Source organism: Adelges cooleyi, unplaced genomic scaffold (genome assembly GCF_023614345.1).
Source record: "Adelges cooleyi isolate 19-005CV unplaced genomic scaffold, UGA_ACOO_1.1 ACOO_flye_CR_arks_rails_tigmint_CR_PRNA_8, whole genome shotgun sequence".
Classification (NCBI taxonomy): Eukaryota; Metazoa; Arthropoda; class Insecta; order Hemiptera; family Adelgidae; genus Adelges; species Adelges cooleyi.
The window spans coordinates 4,773,495-4,789,510 of NW_026096513.1; the positions used below are offsets into that span (position 1 = coordinate 4,773,495).

General features: G+C 30.6%; 1 long non-coding RNA gene and 1 pseudogene across 3 annotated transcripts; both read left to right on the forward strand.

The window, feature by feature from the left end:
- Window positions 1–6,228: 6,228 nt before the first annotated feature.
- Window positions 6,229–11,184, forward strand: LOC126845952 (uncharacterized). 3 transcript variants are annotated; one of them, XR_007686843.1, is made up of 4 exons: window positions 6,229–6,388; window positions 9,893–9,977; window positions 10,038–10,262; window positions 10,994–11,184. It is a non-coding gene; the product is annotated as an uncharacterized LOC126845952 (long non-coding RNA). The 3 variants fall into 3 exon arrangements; XR_007686841.1 differs by having other exon boundaries at window positions 9,893–10,262; XR_007686842.1 differs by lacking the exon at window positions 10,038–10,262.
- A 3,007-nt stretch (window positions 11,185–14,191) lies between these two features.
- LOC126845948 (heat shock protein 68-like) lies at window positions 14,192–15,976 on the forward strand (annotated as a pseudogene).
- Window positions 15,977–16,016: the final 40 nt, after the last annotated feature.

The following is a 16,016-nucleotide window of genomic DNA, read 5'->3' on the forward strand; positions in this document are numbered from 1 at the left end:
ATACTTATTAATACAGTAATGAGGATACTTTATTGATTGCCATTTTTTTCGTCAGACTATCACAGTCGTTTCTATAGGATAAATTACAATTTTTTCCCCATCAAAACTGCTTTGCGCGGAACAAGAATGTGAGGGCAGTATTAACAGTAGATTTACCAAATTTTCACAATGTATAGAGAAGAACTTTATCTACGGGGTAGCGATTTTATTTGTTTGATATCTATACTTAATATTTTTTTAAAGCAAATGAAAATTGAAAAAAAAATTGAATCTTCACGAAGAAATAATTTTAATTGTGATTAAGTTATCAAAAAACTAAAATCGCTACCCCGTAAAGTTCTTCTCTATCCATTGTAAAAATTGTATACGGCTACTGTAAATACCGCCTTCACATTCTTGTCCCCCGCAAAGCCATTTTTTGCGGATAAATTACGGGTGGGTAGCGTCCTCTTAAAGGGCATAAATAACGACAAATTGTCAGGTCAATTAAAAAAAAAAATTCACTATACAGTGCGAGTGACGAGGCTTTGATACTTTTATAAAAACAATACCAATTTTGTATTTTCTATACAATTTTTTGTTCGATTATAGAGCATAAATATTTTATACCTATTTAAAAATAAATACAAATACATAGTAAAAAAATACGAAAAAACCCTTTTTATTATTAAATTTAATTTTAAAAATTAGAATATTTACTATGAATTTGTACTACAGCACTGTTGATTCTATGTGCTATGCAAAACGAAAAACCACAACAAATTAACCAACTATATAAAATATTTAGTACATAAAAAAAAGTTGTAAACTTTGCTATAATCTAATATTAACAATGGAAACTAGTTACCAATGTAATGCATTGGATTTGGATATTGCTGATTTGATTGAAGAGAGTTGTACAAATAGAACTACTGTTGTACAGCTCCAATAATTAATATGAAGGTAAACAGCTAGACTTTAAACAATATTTAGGAGAAATATATTTTATTATTATTGAAACCACGAATACCTTATGTAATATTGATCTTTTTTTAAATCATAACTTTAACAAATACTATAAAAAAATTAAAAACTTCTGTAATGTGTGGTATAAACTAAGATAGCACAAATATAAAATATTCAAATAACATTTACTATTTATGGCAAAGTTATGAACGTGTATGTTGAAATAAAAATAAAAATTCTATATTATATAATGTGTTTTATTTTTTTTTATAAAAAATGTTGTGAAAAATGGCCAGTTCTTGGCACAGATTTTGAAATCGATATCATTACATTGTACAGTTGCACCAAGTAGTTTAAAAAACATATCACCGTAAAATAGCCTTTCCGGGTTTTACATTGACAGCTGTCATATGCAGAACATGGAAACCACTTTCTCAAAGTACATATATATACATTGACAGTATAGCTGTTGTCGATGGGGATAAAATCAAGTTATATAAGCAATTTTAAGCCACCGTGTAGCTAATAATAGGTACTCATACAATAATACGAAAACGAAAGACTTTTATATGAAGAAAATATGTAATTTCCACTGATTTTCAGTACCTAATAGCTTTTCCATTGTTGACAATTGAAATTGAAATAAAATGTCATTATAGTAAAATGTTAGCACAGTGTGGGAACGAAGCAGTTACACTTTATTGATTGAAGTATGAAAAAGTTTGAACGAAGGAAAATCATCTACCACAGTATGTAATACAGGAGGATCCATCTGATATAAGTGCACTCATTTTCTCTAAAAATATGAATATTTTTCCCCCCTAAACTCTTAAGTAAATATTTTACTATATTTTTCAATATGTAAAAAAGTTTTGCCTTTAAAGAAGTATGGACTTCGTTTTTTCAAATGAGAACATATGTTTTTAGTTCCAAAAATATGTAGGTTTGAATTTTGAATTTTCATCAATCTGTTCGCTTGTTATGACATTATAAAGATTTGAATTTAAGATCAATATATGTTTGGTTTCTACAACAGTTTTCCATTAAATACAAATATTGACCCCCGTCGGTAACACTTATCACCGTCACTGTGACAAGTCTCACTTGAATATGTAGATAAGATCCACTTGTCTATCATTATTACAAAACGTTTCATTATGTCTGGTTTTTGTTGTTTTCGCATTTAAAACAACGCGAACGTAAATATGAATTTTAAGGACTTCTTGAATTTAGCGATCCGAAAACTGTAATATCTTTGCAAAGCCTATAGCAAATTAACAGATTGATGAAAATGATAAAATTCAAACGCTAAAATTGTTTGTCTACATATTAATGGAATTAAAAACATGTGTCTTAATTGAAAAGAAAAACATATCCATACTTGTTTTACGTATTAGGGATGAAGATAACGTACTAACATAACCTAACATACAAATATAGGAAGAACATTATTATCAAAATATTCTTCTGAGACAATTATTTCATTACATCAGATGGATACATCCTGTTTATGTGTTATGTTAAGCTGTATAAGTTCTGTCAAAATAAGATCAGTAACACAAATTTAATATAATATATAACTTAAAGTGCAACAAATAAAAAGGCTTTTACAAAGAAAAAAACTCTAATTTGTTTATTTCTTGCTACTTGCGTGAGACACAAAAGTATTTTTTTCATGGGATTTTGTACTTTTTAGGATATATACCTACACAGACTGCCTTTCTATATAATATTAATATAATGTTATTCGCAAGGTTTATTCTAGTGACGGTCGCCCACTTACAGAATACAAATAATAAACAACAGCGATCCTGTCCACCCTTATTCTGTACTTATCGTCAATGACGGCTATTAAGTAGTGGTTAAGCTCCCCTAATAGTGTTCAGAGTCAATAGTTTGCAATTTAACACCACCTAGACCCTTCCCTTGGGTCTTGGCTGCAGTCTGCCAGGGCAGTACCCGACAGTCTGTTATTAAATGTAAACCGAGCCGCACGCTTACCCCTGTTAGGCAGTCTGTCTACTCGGGTGCTTTATAATTTGGTCGACAACGAGTCAACTTTGAGCCATCAGATAGTCAGCGGTCCTTTGAACGGCAAGTAAATCTCACATAATTATATATTTTATATGTGCTAGTGTTTTATATTTTTTTTCTGAATCAATTACGGTAATAAGACAATTAAGTATAATAATATTTAATAAGTATACTATAATGAAGGATGTTTAACTGAGTACTAACTATAGCATACATTTTAAAAAAGCCCCATCCATTTTATAAGAAAATGTTGTAGTTTGAAACATTATACTGAATGTCTCTGTGTTTGTTTGAATTATAATACTAATAAATGGAAGTTTTTAAAATTACTTACGAAAAATATCCGCAAGTTGCATAAGTAATTGTTATTCGAAAATCGTTGTAAATTGAATACATGAAATTATGTTTTATTTGAAAAACGTATATATTTTATATTACTGATAAATTGTGATAAAATTAGTGCACTCCAGTCTTAAAATGTAATAAAACACAATATAACATGTTTTACAATATTGTTGACATAATATGCTTAAGCCATTACAATGGGGTTGGGCATAGTGGCTATGGAGCATTTTCCGGTCACAGGTCAACAAAAACTATTTTTACTGAATATAATGAAATCACTTTTAAACATACACCTCGATGCGAATCTGTAAAGAATAAAGTGTGCTTAAAACTAACTTTGAGTTTTAGGAAGCTACGTAGAGTGAACGTCTGTCTATAATAATTTGTTTCGTTTTATTTTAATCGTTTTATTTTTATATTAATGGTATATTTTGTAAAAATGTTTGCATAGTAATTTTTATCCCAACAAGAGATGACAAAGTAACCACGTTTGACGGCTGTTGTCATAATTTTCATTTGTAAGACGCGTGTGCACCAATATCAATGTACTAAAGTAGTCCATAGCTTAAATTAATTCGTGCAATTTTATTATGGAAGTAATAATTCGAGAAATGCATAGTGAAAAATGAACAACATTTTTAACTTGTGTTCTGACAAATATTTGATAAAAAATGACTTTTGTCTTAACAGTTTATAGAAATTATCGCTAAGGATCGCTTAAGAATGGTTTCTCCCTGACGCAAGTCTCGTTTAATTAAGGGTGAAACGGCCATAGAAAAGTTCCTTACAAACTAATCATCCACTATCACCTGGTAATTACATAGCATGAGTCTATATTACTATTTATAATCACATATACTTAAACTAACTTATCTAACCAGCCCTTTTTATGCTCCGTCTTGCCTGTCTCTGCACCTCGCGCTCTTGACGCTCGTTGGTCGCCATTACCCAATTAACGAACCACTCTATTGCCCTCCATTTCTCCCTGAATGCCAACATCTAAAAATAATGTTTTCTGAACAAATTAGAACAGTATTTTCCATACTTACCATTTCTGGGCGAAAAGTTTTTTGATATTTTTTTTATTATTCAAAGTATGTCGATAGTACTTTATCTGATGGATATTCCTTACAAGATTGGAATCAATTCGAATATTTTTTATAAAAGTTATTGTATCAAAAAACTAAAAAAGTTTATGATACAAAAAAAAAAAATAATAATATCACATCGTTGTAAAAACATTATCATCTCAGCTACACAACGTAGCAAAATATATGTATGTATACATATACTCGGCTTTAAAACCCATTGAAAGGAAATGAAAATATAATGTTTGGAAATGACGTTGTTAAACATAGTTTATGTTAACAAGGTCGGTTAGGAAGCCGACCAGACGACAGCATTTTCAATAACGTTTGATTGGTACTCTGTAGTTGTTGTAGCGTAAAGAATGGCACTATATGAATACAACTAAAATGTAAATCGAATATTATAATTGGGTAGTTGGTAAAGCGCGACTGCAATGGTCCTTATTGACAGCATATTTTTTAACAAGACGATTGCAAGTTTTTACTCGGCTAACAGTTTTTACCCGATTTAAATAAAGGCATATAATTTGCATTAAATTGCATATTTTGATATTTTGTAATGCATATTTTAATATACTTATCCGAACTACTCTAACTGAGCTTTAAACTTTTAGTTATAAATGAATTAAATCATGACTGAGAATTTTTTTTGCTCATTAACTGGTTAAGTTAGGTATAAAATATTACACGCCTGTCGTACGTTCACGCATAATACATAAGCCGACTGAAGCACAGCACAGAATAAATTAGTTTTGTTTCAATAAATATTATTATACCCAGATACGATAAACTGATACACAGACAAGTAAGAAAAAAATCACATTGAAAAGGGTAGGAAAAAAAATAATGCTTTCATCTCTATAAGAAATTATTGTTTATCATTGAACGCTATATAAAAAAGAAAAAGAAAAGTAATAGTTATTTAATGACAAACGTTGATGCTCGTCCACCATTTGTAGTCCTCATAGCCTATAATATACAACACGCAGGCTTGGTTCCAAAAAGTTCAATGTCTAAATGTGTAATTTTTTAAGAGGGCTAAATAATTATTAAGTACAATCAAATATTTTTCAGCTTATAATGATTCAATTTGGACCTAAAAATTGTGAAATTGTAAATTATATCAGAAGTTTATCTCAACAATTAATTACTCAACAATTCGCTTTTCGTTTATGCAGTATAATATTATATGGTTCATGAGTATATTAGGAGAGTAAGCGAGTATCATAAATTGATTTTATGTTGATGCTTAATGCCATCAGACATACTTTATAGATTAGGACTAAATTTCGAATTTCGATAAACTTACAATAATTCGAATGTAGAATTTCAAATGTTTTAACTTTAAAAAACAAGAAAAATTCTTTCTTCTAGTAGAGAGAACGTTTAAATTGTATTTATTATTTAAAATTAGGCATTAGCCAAAAAATTATACTTTATTACATTAGGGTGGTCCTTAAACTTGACTTGATGTTGGATGACCGTCATTCGGCTCCAAAAAGTGAAAAAATATTTCTCTAATTTGTTCAGATTTTTATTTCGATCCCTCGGTCTCCCTAGTGTGTGTGTTTTATGTGTTTGCATATAAAATGTATACAATCACACAGGGATGAGTAGGGGGGTGTGAGTAACTTTCGGAGGGTGTTGCAACACAGCGGCAGCGGGCAGGATGATGCATTTTAACAATGCTTATTGCACTCTCCCCGCCTGTTACTGAGCGTTATTATTGATTTATTTTACGGCCTACCGTTTTGACTTCACGATGGCCTCGTAGTTTCTCGTACGGTACGACGGTTAGGTTAGGAGACGACGTCATACATGCATTAAACGTTGAAAAATGTTTTCAAAAACTGTTCTAACAATTTACCATAAAATTCATCAAATGACATATGTATTTCTTATTATACCGTACTCATTCGCCATACAACATTACACGATTGTATACAACTGGACATAAAGTTGCAGCGTAATATAAGGTACAGTATAAAACGTACTATATTATAAGGACTCTGGTCAATAGAATAACCGCGCATGTATAAAACGTAACGCCAAAGAACAACGAATAATATGTTATTATAATGTACAACAATAATAAAACTATTGGAATTTATTTCTATCGCAGCTTTTTTTCATTTCAAATTTTACCGTGACGTTAACATATGTACTTGGGCTGTAACACCATTTCTTTTCAGTTTCAGGACATTATTTTTTTTCTCTCCCTCTCTTCTCTTATCCTTATCTCCCTATACTTCCTCTCTTTACCCCTCCCGCGCTCTCTCTCTTCAATCTCTAATTTGCCCTTCCCACCCTCCTCTCTCACCGTCTACACCTTACCACCCTCTTATATACCTCTTCTTCACCCTCCAATGCCCTCCCGTTTCCCCCGTTCCCTTCCCATCTGCCCTCTACTTCTCACCAATTTCGGCCTCCTCGCGAGTTAATATATTAAACCATTAAAAATATATTAAGTTATTCCAGCTGTAAACGTATTGTGTCCCTTAATTATAATCCCAATTTAAGTTCTCTAACTGTGTATTTTTTTCAATGTTTAAGAGCGTCTTCTAAGCCCTAAAATATATTCAATGATTTTTCACGTAGAAAATAAGTAATTTTTTTCCCAAGATTAGTTTATAGATAACTATATATATAAGACATCGTCCGAATTCTGTCATATAAGGTGAACAAATCAACATTAAACTATTTTATCCCAAATAATGACACCTGCTATCATTTTTGATTAAACATTAAATGAATATATTAACCTATTAATATATATAACTTTCGTCTTCTAAATTTGGTTTGAATTATTTTCTATAAAATTTCATATTTTTTCGAGGATACTGTACTTAATTTCTATGTCAAATTTAAAATTTTCTTTTTATAGGATTTAAAGGGAAGGGAGTGTTTAAATGTTGTTAATTTATAATATAATAATTGCATCATGATTTATATATGTTACAAAATTCAAATTTTCAATTAAATATTTTAATCAATAGCTAATTTAATAAAGTTTAAAACACGAATTACGCTACTTAATATGTATTTAAAATACTGTTGTTTCATTTGTTAGTATTTGCTGTGGTTTTATTTAGTTTAACATTACTCCTTAAAGTATAGTTCTAGTATAGTATCCTCCCAATTTGTTAAGTTGGTTTTTACTCAAGAAACTATATTTAAAATTTGTTTCTATAATTTTGATTTAGAAATTGAGTTAAGTATAGGTACTTTATTTAAATATTTTACCTTTACTTATAAATAATTATACTTAAATTCTCTTGAAGATTTTTTTAGCTTTGATGCGAGACTGAGAAGTTGTATATACAATGATGTGTTTATATTATTTTTTTTTTGTGTCTGTACCTATGATATCTTAGCATCTTAAGACACTTACCAAATAAAATTACATTCAAGAAAATGAAAAATAATGTGAACCAAACTAAATTCGTTAGTTCTACCAGTAGGACAAAATATGATCCAATAAATATTTAAATTATAATATATTTTTTTTAATAATTATTATAGAGGTCTTTATGATTATGTTTTTTAAAGTCTCGGTTATAAGTTTGGCAACGTTTGTTTTTCCTCTTGTTATTTTGATGTTGCCGTTAAGGTAAAAATTTGTTATTCACCAAGCTGTTTTCAAGGGGATTGATAATAACGATTTTCTACTTTATTATTTATTACGAACTCCGTACAATGTAATTTATTTCGCTAAGTTATTTCCTGATAGCGTTCTACGGCAATTGTCTTTTAATTTTTTACCCCGTTAAATAAAATTAAAAAAAAAAAACCTTTACCACATAATGACACATTTTGCATAACATAATGCCCTTTTCTACAATTACCTCATGCCGTAAAAGCTTTTACTTTATCACAATTTATTCATGGAATATAAATTTTGATGACAAAATATGTTGTAATCCATCGATAAAGAAATTGTATTTTATGGAAGATTGTTAATTTTTCAATAATATGCAAATTGAATTTTCATTCTTACTCCGTCGAGCATCTTTATGAAGGATAATTAAAATCGAAAGCGTTTAATTTATTTTATAATATACCCATTTTTGTTTTTAAGAGGACGAGTGCCCAAGAGGGTGTACTCTGTCGGTGTACAAGAGGGTTTACTCTGTCAGTGTACTCTGTTTGCCGGGCGAGAAACTGTCTGATAAAAAAGAGCAACCCTTCTCCTATCTTTTATTTCTCTGGCGACGCACTGACGTGACGACCCGTCCCGGATAACGAATTTGTATAGAAAGGAGCCTACCAACCAATTTTATTAAATTGAGTTGAACGATGAAATACTACTTGCTTTCTATTTGACATTGAATTATATATTCTTTATCCGGTATAGTATGATAAATCTTTTATTAAATTGCTAATCTATAATCTTGAAAAAAATGGTGTTGTCAATTCCACGTTGAGTATACTATAAGTTTTTACATTCAGGAGGGTTAAAATGTTATGAGTTTATACGTAATTTGTTTTATTAATAGATAGTGTGTGCAAAATATTTCGCGTTGAACGTTTAAAAGCTTTTAAAATAATGTAATGTTATGTGTAAATTTAAATTAAAATAGTCTCTCAGCTCTGCATCGAAGCTAAAATGTCATGTTTGTGGTTGACACCGGCTAACACATTTTCATGTTAACGAAAATAGTTAAAATTAATTAACAGCGCAGATTGAATATGACAGATTCTGTCACCCTGTTCATGACAACAGGCCGGCTCTTCTCGTCGTTTGGTATAATATTGCAATTATCTATTATATTTTGAAACTATCCTATTATAAAACTCTTTGAATGTTTATCAAGCCCAATTTTGATTTAATTAAAATTAATAATAATAACAGATGATAATATTATAGGAGCTAAGTTAGAAAATAGTTAAAAAATCGATAGTCATTTTATTTGTATTTACGTCATTAATGTGACTTAGAAAATAATAAATATTATGTTATTATCTAGAAAACAGCTAAGCAACTATGATTATTATAGTTAAGAAAAAAATGTAATATTTCAAAAACCCTAAACTACAAAAAATAATGCATTTTATTGTATACAATAGATTTGGTCTAAACTTTTTAAAATATTTGATTAATTTAATTCTTATCCATAATGTTATAAGAGGTTAGTGAAGTGTGGTGAAACTACCATTCGGTTCAAAAGAATAAATAAAATTTAAAGACAATATGACGACAGTCAGTTCTGGTTCAGACAATGCTTAGTTTAGACTGTTTGGATTGGCTTAGAATATGCTAGTTTACACTGTACTTATTTTTTTTTTATAGCTTTCTATTTTAAGTTATTATTAAAACGTTTAGTTAAAACAGCGATAGATATTTTGTTTACACGCGCAGTTATTAAAAGCCCAAAGATGAAATTTATAAATTATAATGTCAAAGTTCAAATTTATTATATTTTGATAAGTATAACGACATAACTGTAAATAACACGTTATCATTTTTTTTGTTTTTGTAGGAACTTCATTTACAGCCGTCAATTCCTGGGGGTCCTGCTGAAATACAACATTTCTTATTCTTGGATTCAGACAGTTGAGGTTATAGTTAGTATAAACGAAATTACTGATCATTTTAAAATAATAATTGTTTTGCCTTACTTTAAGAAACTTGAATATTGGCAACCGATTCTGGCAAGTTTGCCGACTGGCCACATATCTTCTATTTTTAATTTAATAACCATTTGTGGTAAGAAGAGTAATAAATAATGATGATTAAAATAATTATTAATTTTTGTATTTTTTTAACGAACATAATTTACAGCGACCAATTTTTGTGGCATTTGCTGAGTGGCTACAAACCATCTTTTTTAATTTGAATAGTCGTGTTTGGTGAGTATATACATAATAACTAGTTATTGTAAAATGTTTACTTTTTCTGTCTTCCCTCAGGAACTATTGATGTATAGCAACCAATCTTATAATTGCTTATTACAATTATTGCAATTATCAAATGAAGCATTTCTTGTCAATTTGCAGTCCGAATAGTAAAAAAAAATATAACCTAAAAAACCATTTTTTTAAAAATTGATAGATTTTTAAAAAAGAATGTGTATAATATCTAAAAGTTAGTATTTAAACCTTAAACCAGTACCTAAGTGTACGTCAGGAAACTTTGTCTAAATTTAAGACCTTATTTTAAATACGTGTTTTATTAATGTTTTAGTCAGAATGTACCAACGGGTTGAAATACTTATTAGGAGTATCCTTTTACAAGACAGTATATTATAACTGTTACGCTCTAAAACTACCCCTAGAAAAACTTTTTCTGCTAAAATAAATATTTTATAGAAAAAGTTACTAGTTTAGAATATACATTTTTTAAATTAAAAGCTTTCTATGCAGACAAATGTTTTATTCACGATGTGAAGTTTGATTCAAAGTATGTATATTCAAATATAAATTAAGCAATGAATATCAATTATAATATTAGAATATATTCAACGCGCATAATATAACTGTGTCTATGACAGTTGTCTGTTTGAAATGTAATATAAAATGATTTACCATATTTAAGTAATCTAAATTTTAGTTCTTGTCACTAATATTCTGTCTTATTTTAGATTATACCGCACTACCAACACTAAAAATTCGTTCCACTGGTGTACACGGCAATGACAACGACAGACAGAAGGTCTATTTACAAAATGTAATTGCAATTCACTTTTTTTTTTTACATTGGACTACTACCAAAACATTAATTATGGTACTTAGTGTTTTGTAACTATTTTTTTTTGTTTTTTATTTAAAAAAATATCACACCTTTTTGTAAACAATTAACGAATAACATAAAAATAAGTTACAGTGGTTACAGACAAAATCATCATTATAAAGTATGGTTTAATGTTATAAATTATATTTATTAAATAATTAACTAAGAAAATTATTAAAGGTTAAACATTATAATTCGAAATAGAATGGATAATTAACGTTTCTGGGCTCATAGAAGCTATTTAAGTACACACTCTTATGTAAATTGAGTTTACATGGGCTTGATTCCCTGGGAAACTCTATGAGGTACTGAACAGTTTAGTTTGGAAAATATAGATATTATGTGACGATGAGGAAGTGAGGACTAAGCTAAGTGTGATTATTTAAGTTCAAAGTGATATAAGAGTAGATGTACAATTAGTAAAGAAAACTGAAATATTGCACATGGGTTTGTTACACAAGTCAAAAAGTAAATACAAATTCAAGAAATATGTTATTTATCTGAAGATGACTTACTCTATTATTAACATAGTTTATCATAATAGAGTAGCTTATTTCCAAAAACTTAATTTTGATATTATTTTAAAGTTTTTGAATAACATATTGTTTTAATTTTGTCTTTAAATATACTTCCAAAACTCATTATTTCCCTAATAAAGTTTAACTTTATATGTAACTTTATTTCCAAAACGTATTATTTATTTATTTTAATGTATATGGGCGCCTTTTTTAAATAATTATATGTTAAACTCTTTAATATAGAATTACAAATAAGAAATGAGAAATTTAACCATTATATAAATACTCACAATATAATGTTAAAAATCATTTTGATATAAAACTTGGTTTCTGAAATCTTAAAAACATATAAATTGACCCTGCGGTGTAGTAAATTTTTAAGAAAATAAATTTTGGCCAGCTTTTTTTTATTTAGAAACACTGTGCAAAGTCGCCTATTATTATTTTTAATCGAAGAAGTGAATAAGTTACAAAAATCATATCAACAGCATAAATTCTTTAAAATAAAATTGTCTATATTCTAGATATAACTACTGAAGTTGTAGCAGAACCAAATCTAATTCAAATCGATGTGCCCCAAATTATTATACCTCAAACTTCCCAGACTTTAAATCAGATAAATTAGCACAATTTTAAAGTAGACTCTTCTTTTAACCTTGACGTCAAAAATACTGAAACAGTGACCGTTTCAAATCAAACTAATACATCTCAAACGAAACAAGTGGATATAATTTTTTGCAACTTGTAAATAATTGTGTTGAATGTATTTCATTATCAAATTTGTAATAAAAAATTAGTAAAGATTCAATTTCTAGCATAGATTGAGTGGAAACAATGAGAATATTCAAAAAGATGACAGTGATTTTTCAATTATTAGCATTATTTTTTCAATAACCATTTCGCTGTGGCCTACACGTTTCACGTTTCAGTGTGACCTAACCGGTCAATCCAAACAAAATTCTATTATACTTCTTAAATTAAACACAGAAAATGGTAGTTGGTATTTTTGAACACATTTTCCTAGCGTCCTAGCGATTACTCGTATTTATCGATTTTAGTTGAGAATGAAAGGAGAAAATACGATACTACAAAAAAGACTTTTATATAATAAAATATATAATATAAGATTCTTATAATATAAGGTCTTTCAGTGTCTGAGTGTTTTGAAATTAAAACTGTTTGAAAAATAGTCAAACTAGTTCCAAATTTGTATGGAATATTTATATAACAAACGATGACAACTGACAGACCAAAACAATTTGACAATTTTGACGAGCTAACTTTAATTTTGAATAGTTAGGTACCTACTTTTTAATGTTGACAAAAGGGTATCAATTAAAATAATTTCTTTTTGTAGGTATTTAATTAAATTTAATACTAAAAACCTTATATACATTTCTTTTGATAAGAAAAATATTTAGAAATGCAATTTGATTATAATATTAATATTTCTAATATGAGTACATGATATTATGTAATTTCTTTTAACTTAAATACATATATCCATGTTTAAAGTTGGCATGAAACTAACGGTTGGCCCAAAGATGATGTTTGAATTTTCCTTATCACTTTGAAATGTCCATTAAAAACCATATTATGGTTTTTTTAATCTTTAGACAATTTTTCATTCCCTTTGGAACGAAATGAACTTAAGACTTCATAATAGTTTTTGCTCTGAAATCAACATAAACTGAGTAAAACACATTCCATGTAGCTTTGATTAGGTTAAAATAATAGTGAAAACATTGTCAAAAACAATTTATGAATTAAGAATCATGGTCGATTGTACTAAAAATGTATAAATATATACTAGTTATAGTTTTCAATTTTCATTAACAACTGTCCATACTGAACTTCTTAATACTTAGGAGGTGTAACGGTCCACAGTGTAATAAAACGGATATAGATCAATAATCATAGATCAATAGCACAAAATGTATCATTGTGACATTTACCTAAGGCCTAATGTTACCTAATGATCTCAAATGATCATTGATCGTTATGAGACGTTATCACGTGAACATAATGTTAAAGGTGCTTAGCAAATACTCAACTGTATTATAATAAATTAACCAGATTACCAAATGAATGCCACAAAACATTTATAATATGATTAAAAAAAAACGACTAAAATGTATAATAGATAATTCAAAAAAAAAATTATGCCTTTTGGAACGATAATTTTCATCAACGTTTGTTGACTGGTCTTAGTAGATAATACAAATTAAACTAAATATCAAAAGTATAATAAAATCGAGTAAACAGTACAAACGACGAAGAAAAATAAATCAATTTAATTATTTACCTACTTCTAACATATCGGCTAATGTCTTTGTTGTTGGCCATTGTGGTGTTAATAGCCATCATTAATCTGGCGACGGTATACGGTATTGTAATTACGTATTAAATATTTTTATTATTATTCAGTACACATTGCGCAGTACAATATTACTATCGAACGAATCGAGTTCGAGTCAAGTAAATCGTGTAATATCATTTATTTTTAAGAGATTTAGTGGAAAGATTTAGTTAGGTCGACGGTGAACATGACTAGAACCACGGCCATCGGCATCTATTTGGGAACGACCTTCTCCTGCGTGGGCGTTTGGCGAAACGGCAAGGTGGAGATCATCGCCAACGAGTACGGTAGCAGAACAACGCCTAGTTATGTTTCTTTTACAGATTCGGAACGATTGGTCGGCGAAGAGGCGAAAAATTAGGCTGTCATAAATGTCAAAAACACCGTGTTCGACGCCAAGAGGATGATAGGCCGGCGTTTTAACGACAAAAATATACAAGAAGACATGAACCACTGGCCGTTCAAAGTGGTCGACGATTAGGGAAAACCGAAAATCCACGTGGAGTTCATGGGCAAGCGCAAGGAATTGTCGCCCGAGGAAATCAGCTCGATGATTTTGGCGAAATTGAAGAAGACCGCCGAAATATACTTGAGCGAGCAAGTCACGGACGCGGTGATCACGGTGCCGGCTTATTTCAACGACTCGCAAAGGCAAGCCACCATAGACGCAGGTAAGATTTCCGGACTTAACGTTCTCAGGATAATAGTCGAGCCCAAGGCCGCCGCCTTGGCTTATGGCATGGACAATCGGCTGGAGGACCAGATCGTATTGGTGTTCGACTTCGGCGGCGGTACGTTGGACGTGTTGATCTTGCGTGTAGACAAATATGATGTCTACAGAGTGATAGCTATTGCTGGCGACAGTCATTTGGGAGGCGAAGATTTCGACAACCGATTAGTCGAGCATTTGGCCGGCGAGTTCAAACGGAAATACAAAAAAGACATCACGAGTTGCCCGAGAGCTTTGAGGCGTCTTAGAACGGTGGCCGAGAGAACCAAACGATCACTGTGCACCCAAACTCACGGGTTGGTCGATATTGATTCGTTAATAGACGGCATAGATTTCCAGATGACGGTGTCACGCGATTGTTTCGACAAACTCTGTGACGACTTATTCAAACTGACTCTCGAGCATGTAGAAAAAGCGTTGGCTGACGCCGAAATGAACAAGACCGAAATTGATCAAATAGTGTTGGCCGGTGGCAGTACGAGAATAAAGAAAATTCAGACGCTACTGCAAACGTTTTTCGAAGGTAGAGACCTCAAGATATCCATCAACCCCGACGAGGCGGTGGCTTTTGGGGCTGCCATTCAAGCTGCCGCGCTAAGCGAATGTCCGTGTGAACTCGTTCGAAATCTAACACTTGTCGATGTCACACCGCTGTCGTTGGGCATAGAAGTCAGTAAAGAAATGATCATGTCCACGATCATACAGAGAAACACTTCAATTCCTTGTAGGAAGACGGGCGTGTACACGACACTGAGAGACAATCAAAAAACGATTTCCATAAAAGTGTTCGAAGGAGAAAGAGCACTGACCAAAGATAATAATCTACTGGGCAGTTTTTTCTTAACCGGATTAGAGCCGGCCCCCAGGGGTGTACCTAAATTCGACGTGACATTCGTTATTGATTGCAACGGTATTCTAAACGTATCGGCTACAAATCAAAAAGACGGCTTGACCAACAGTGTAGTTATAAAAAACGAAAAAGGTAGATTGTCTAAAGAAGAAATTGATCGTATGCTCAGCGAGGCAGAGCGGTACAAAGAAGAGGACAAAAGGTATATAGTCAGGATTTCTGCTAGGACCCAATTGGAAGATTATATTTTCGATGTGCAACAAGCGTTGGATTTGTTCGGAGCACAAGGATATCGGCATGAAAAACATTTTTGCGACCGTATGAGAAAGTGGTTGGATGAGAATCAGTTGGCTGAGAAGGAGATGTATGAGCATTAACTTTGTATGCTCCAAGCAAATTGTTCAACGTTAGTTCAGA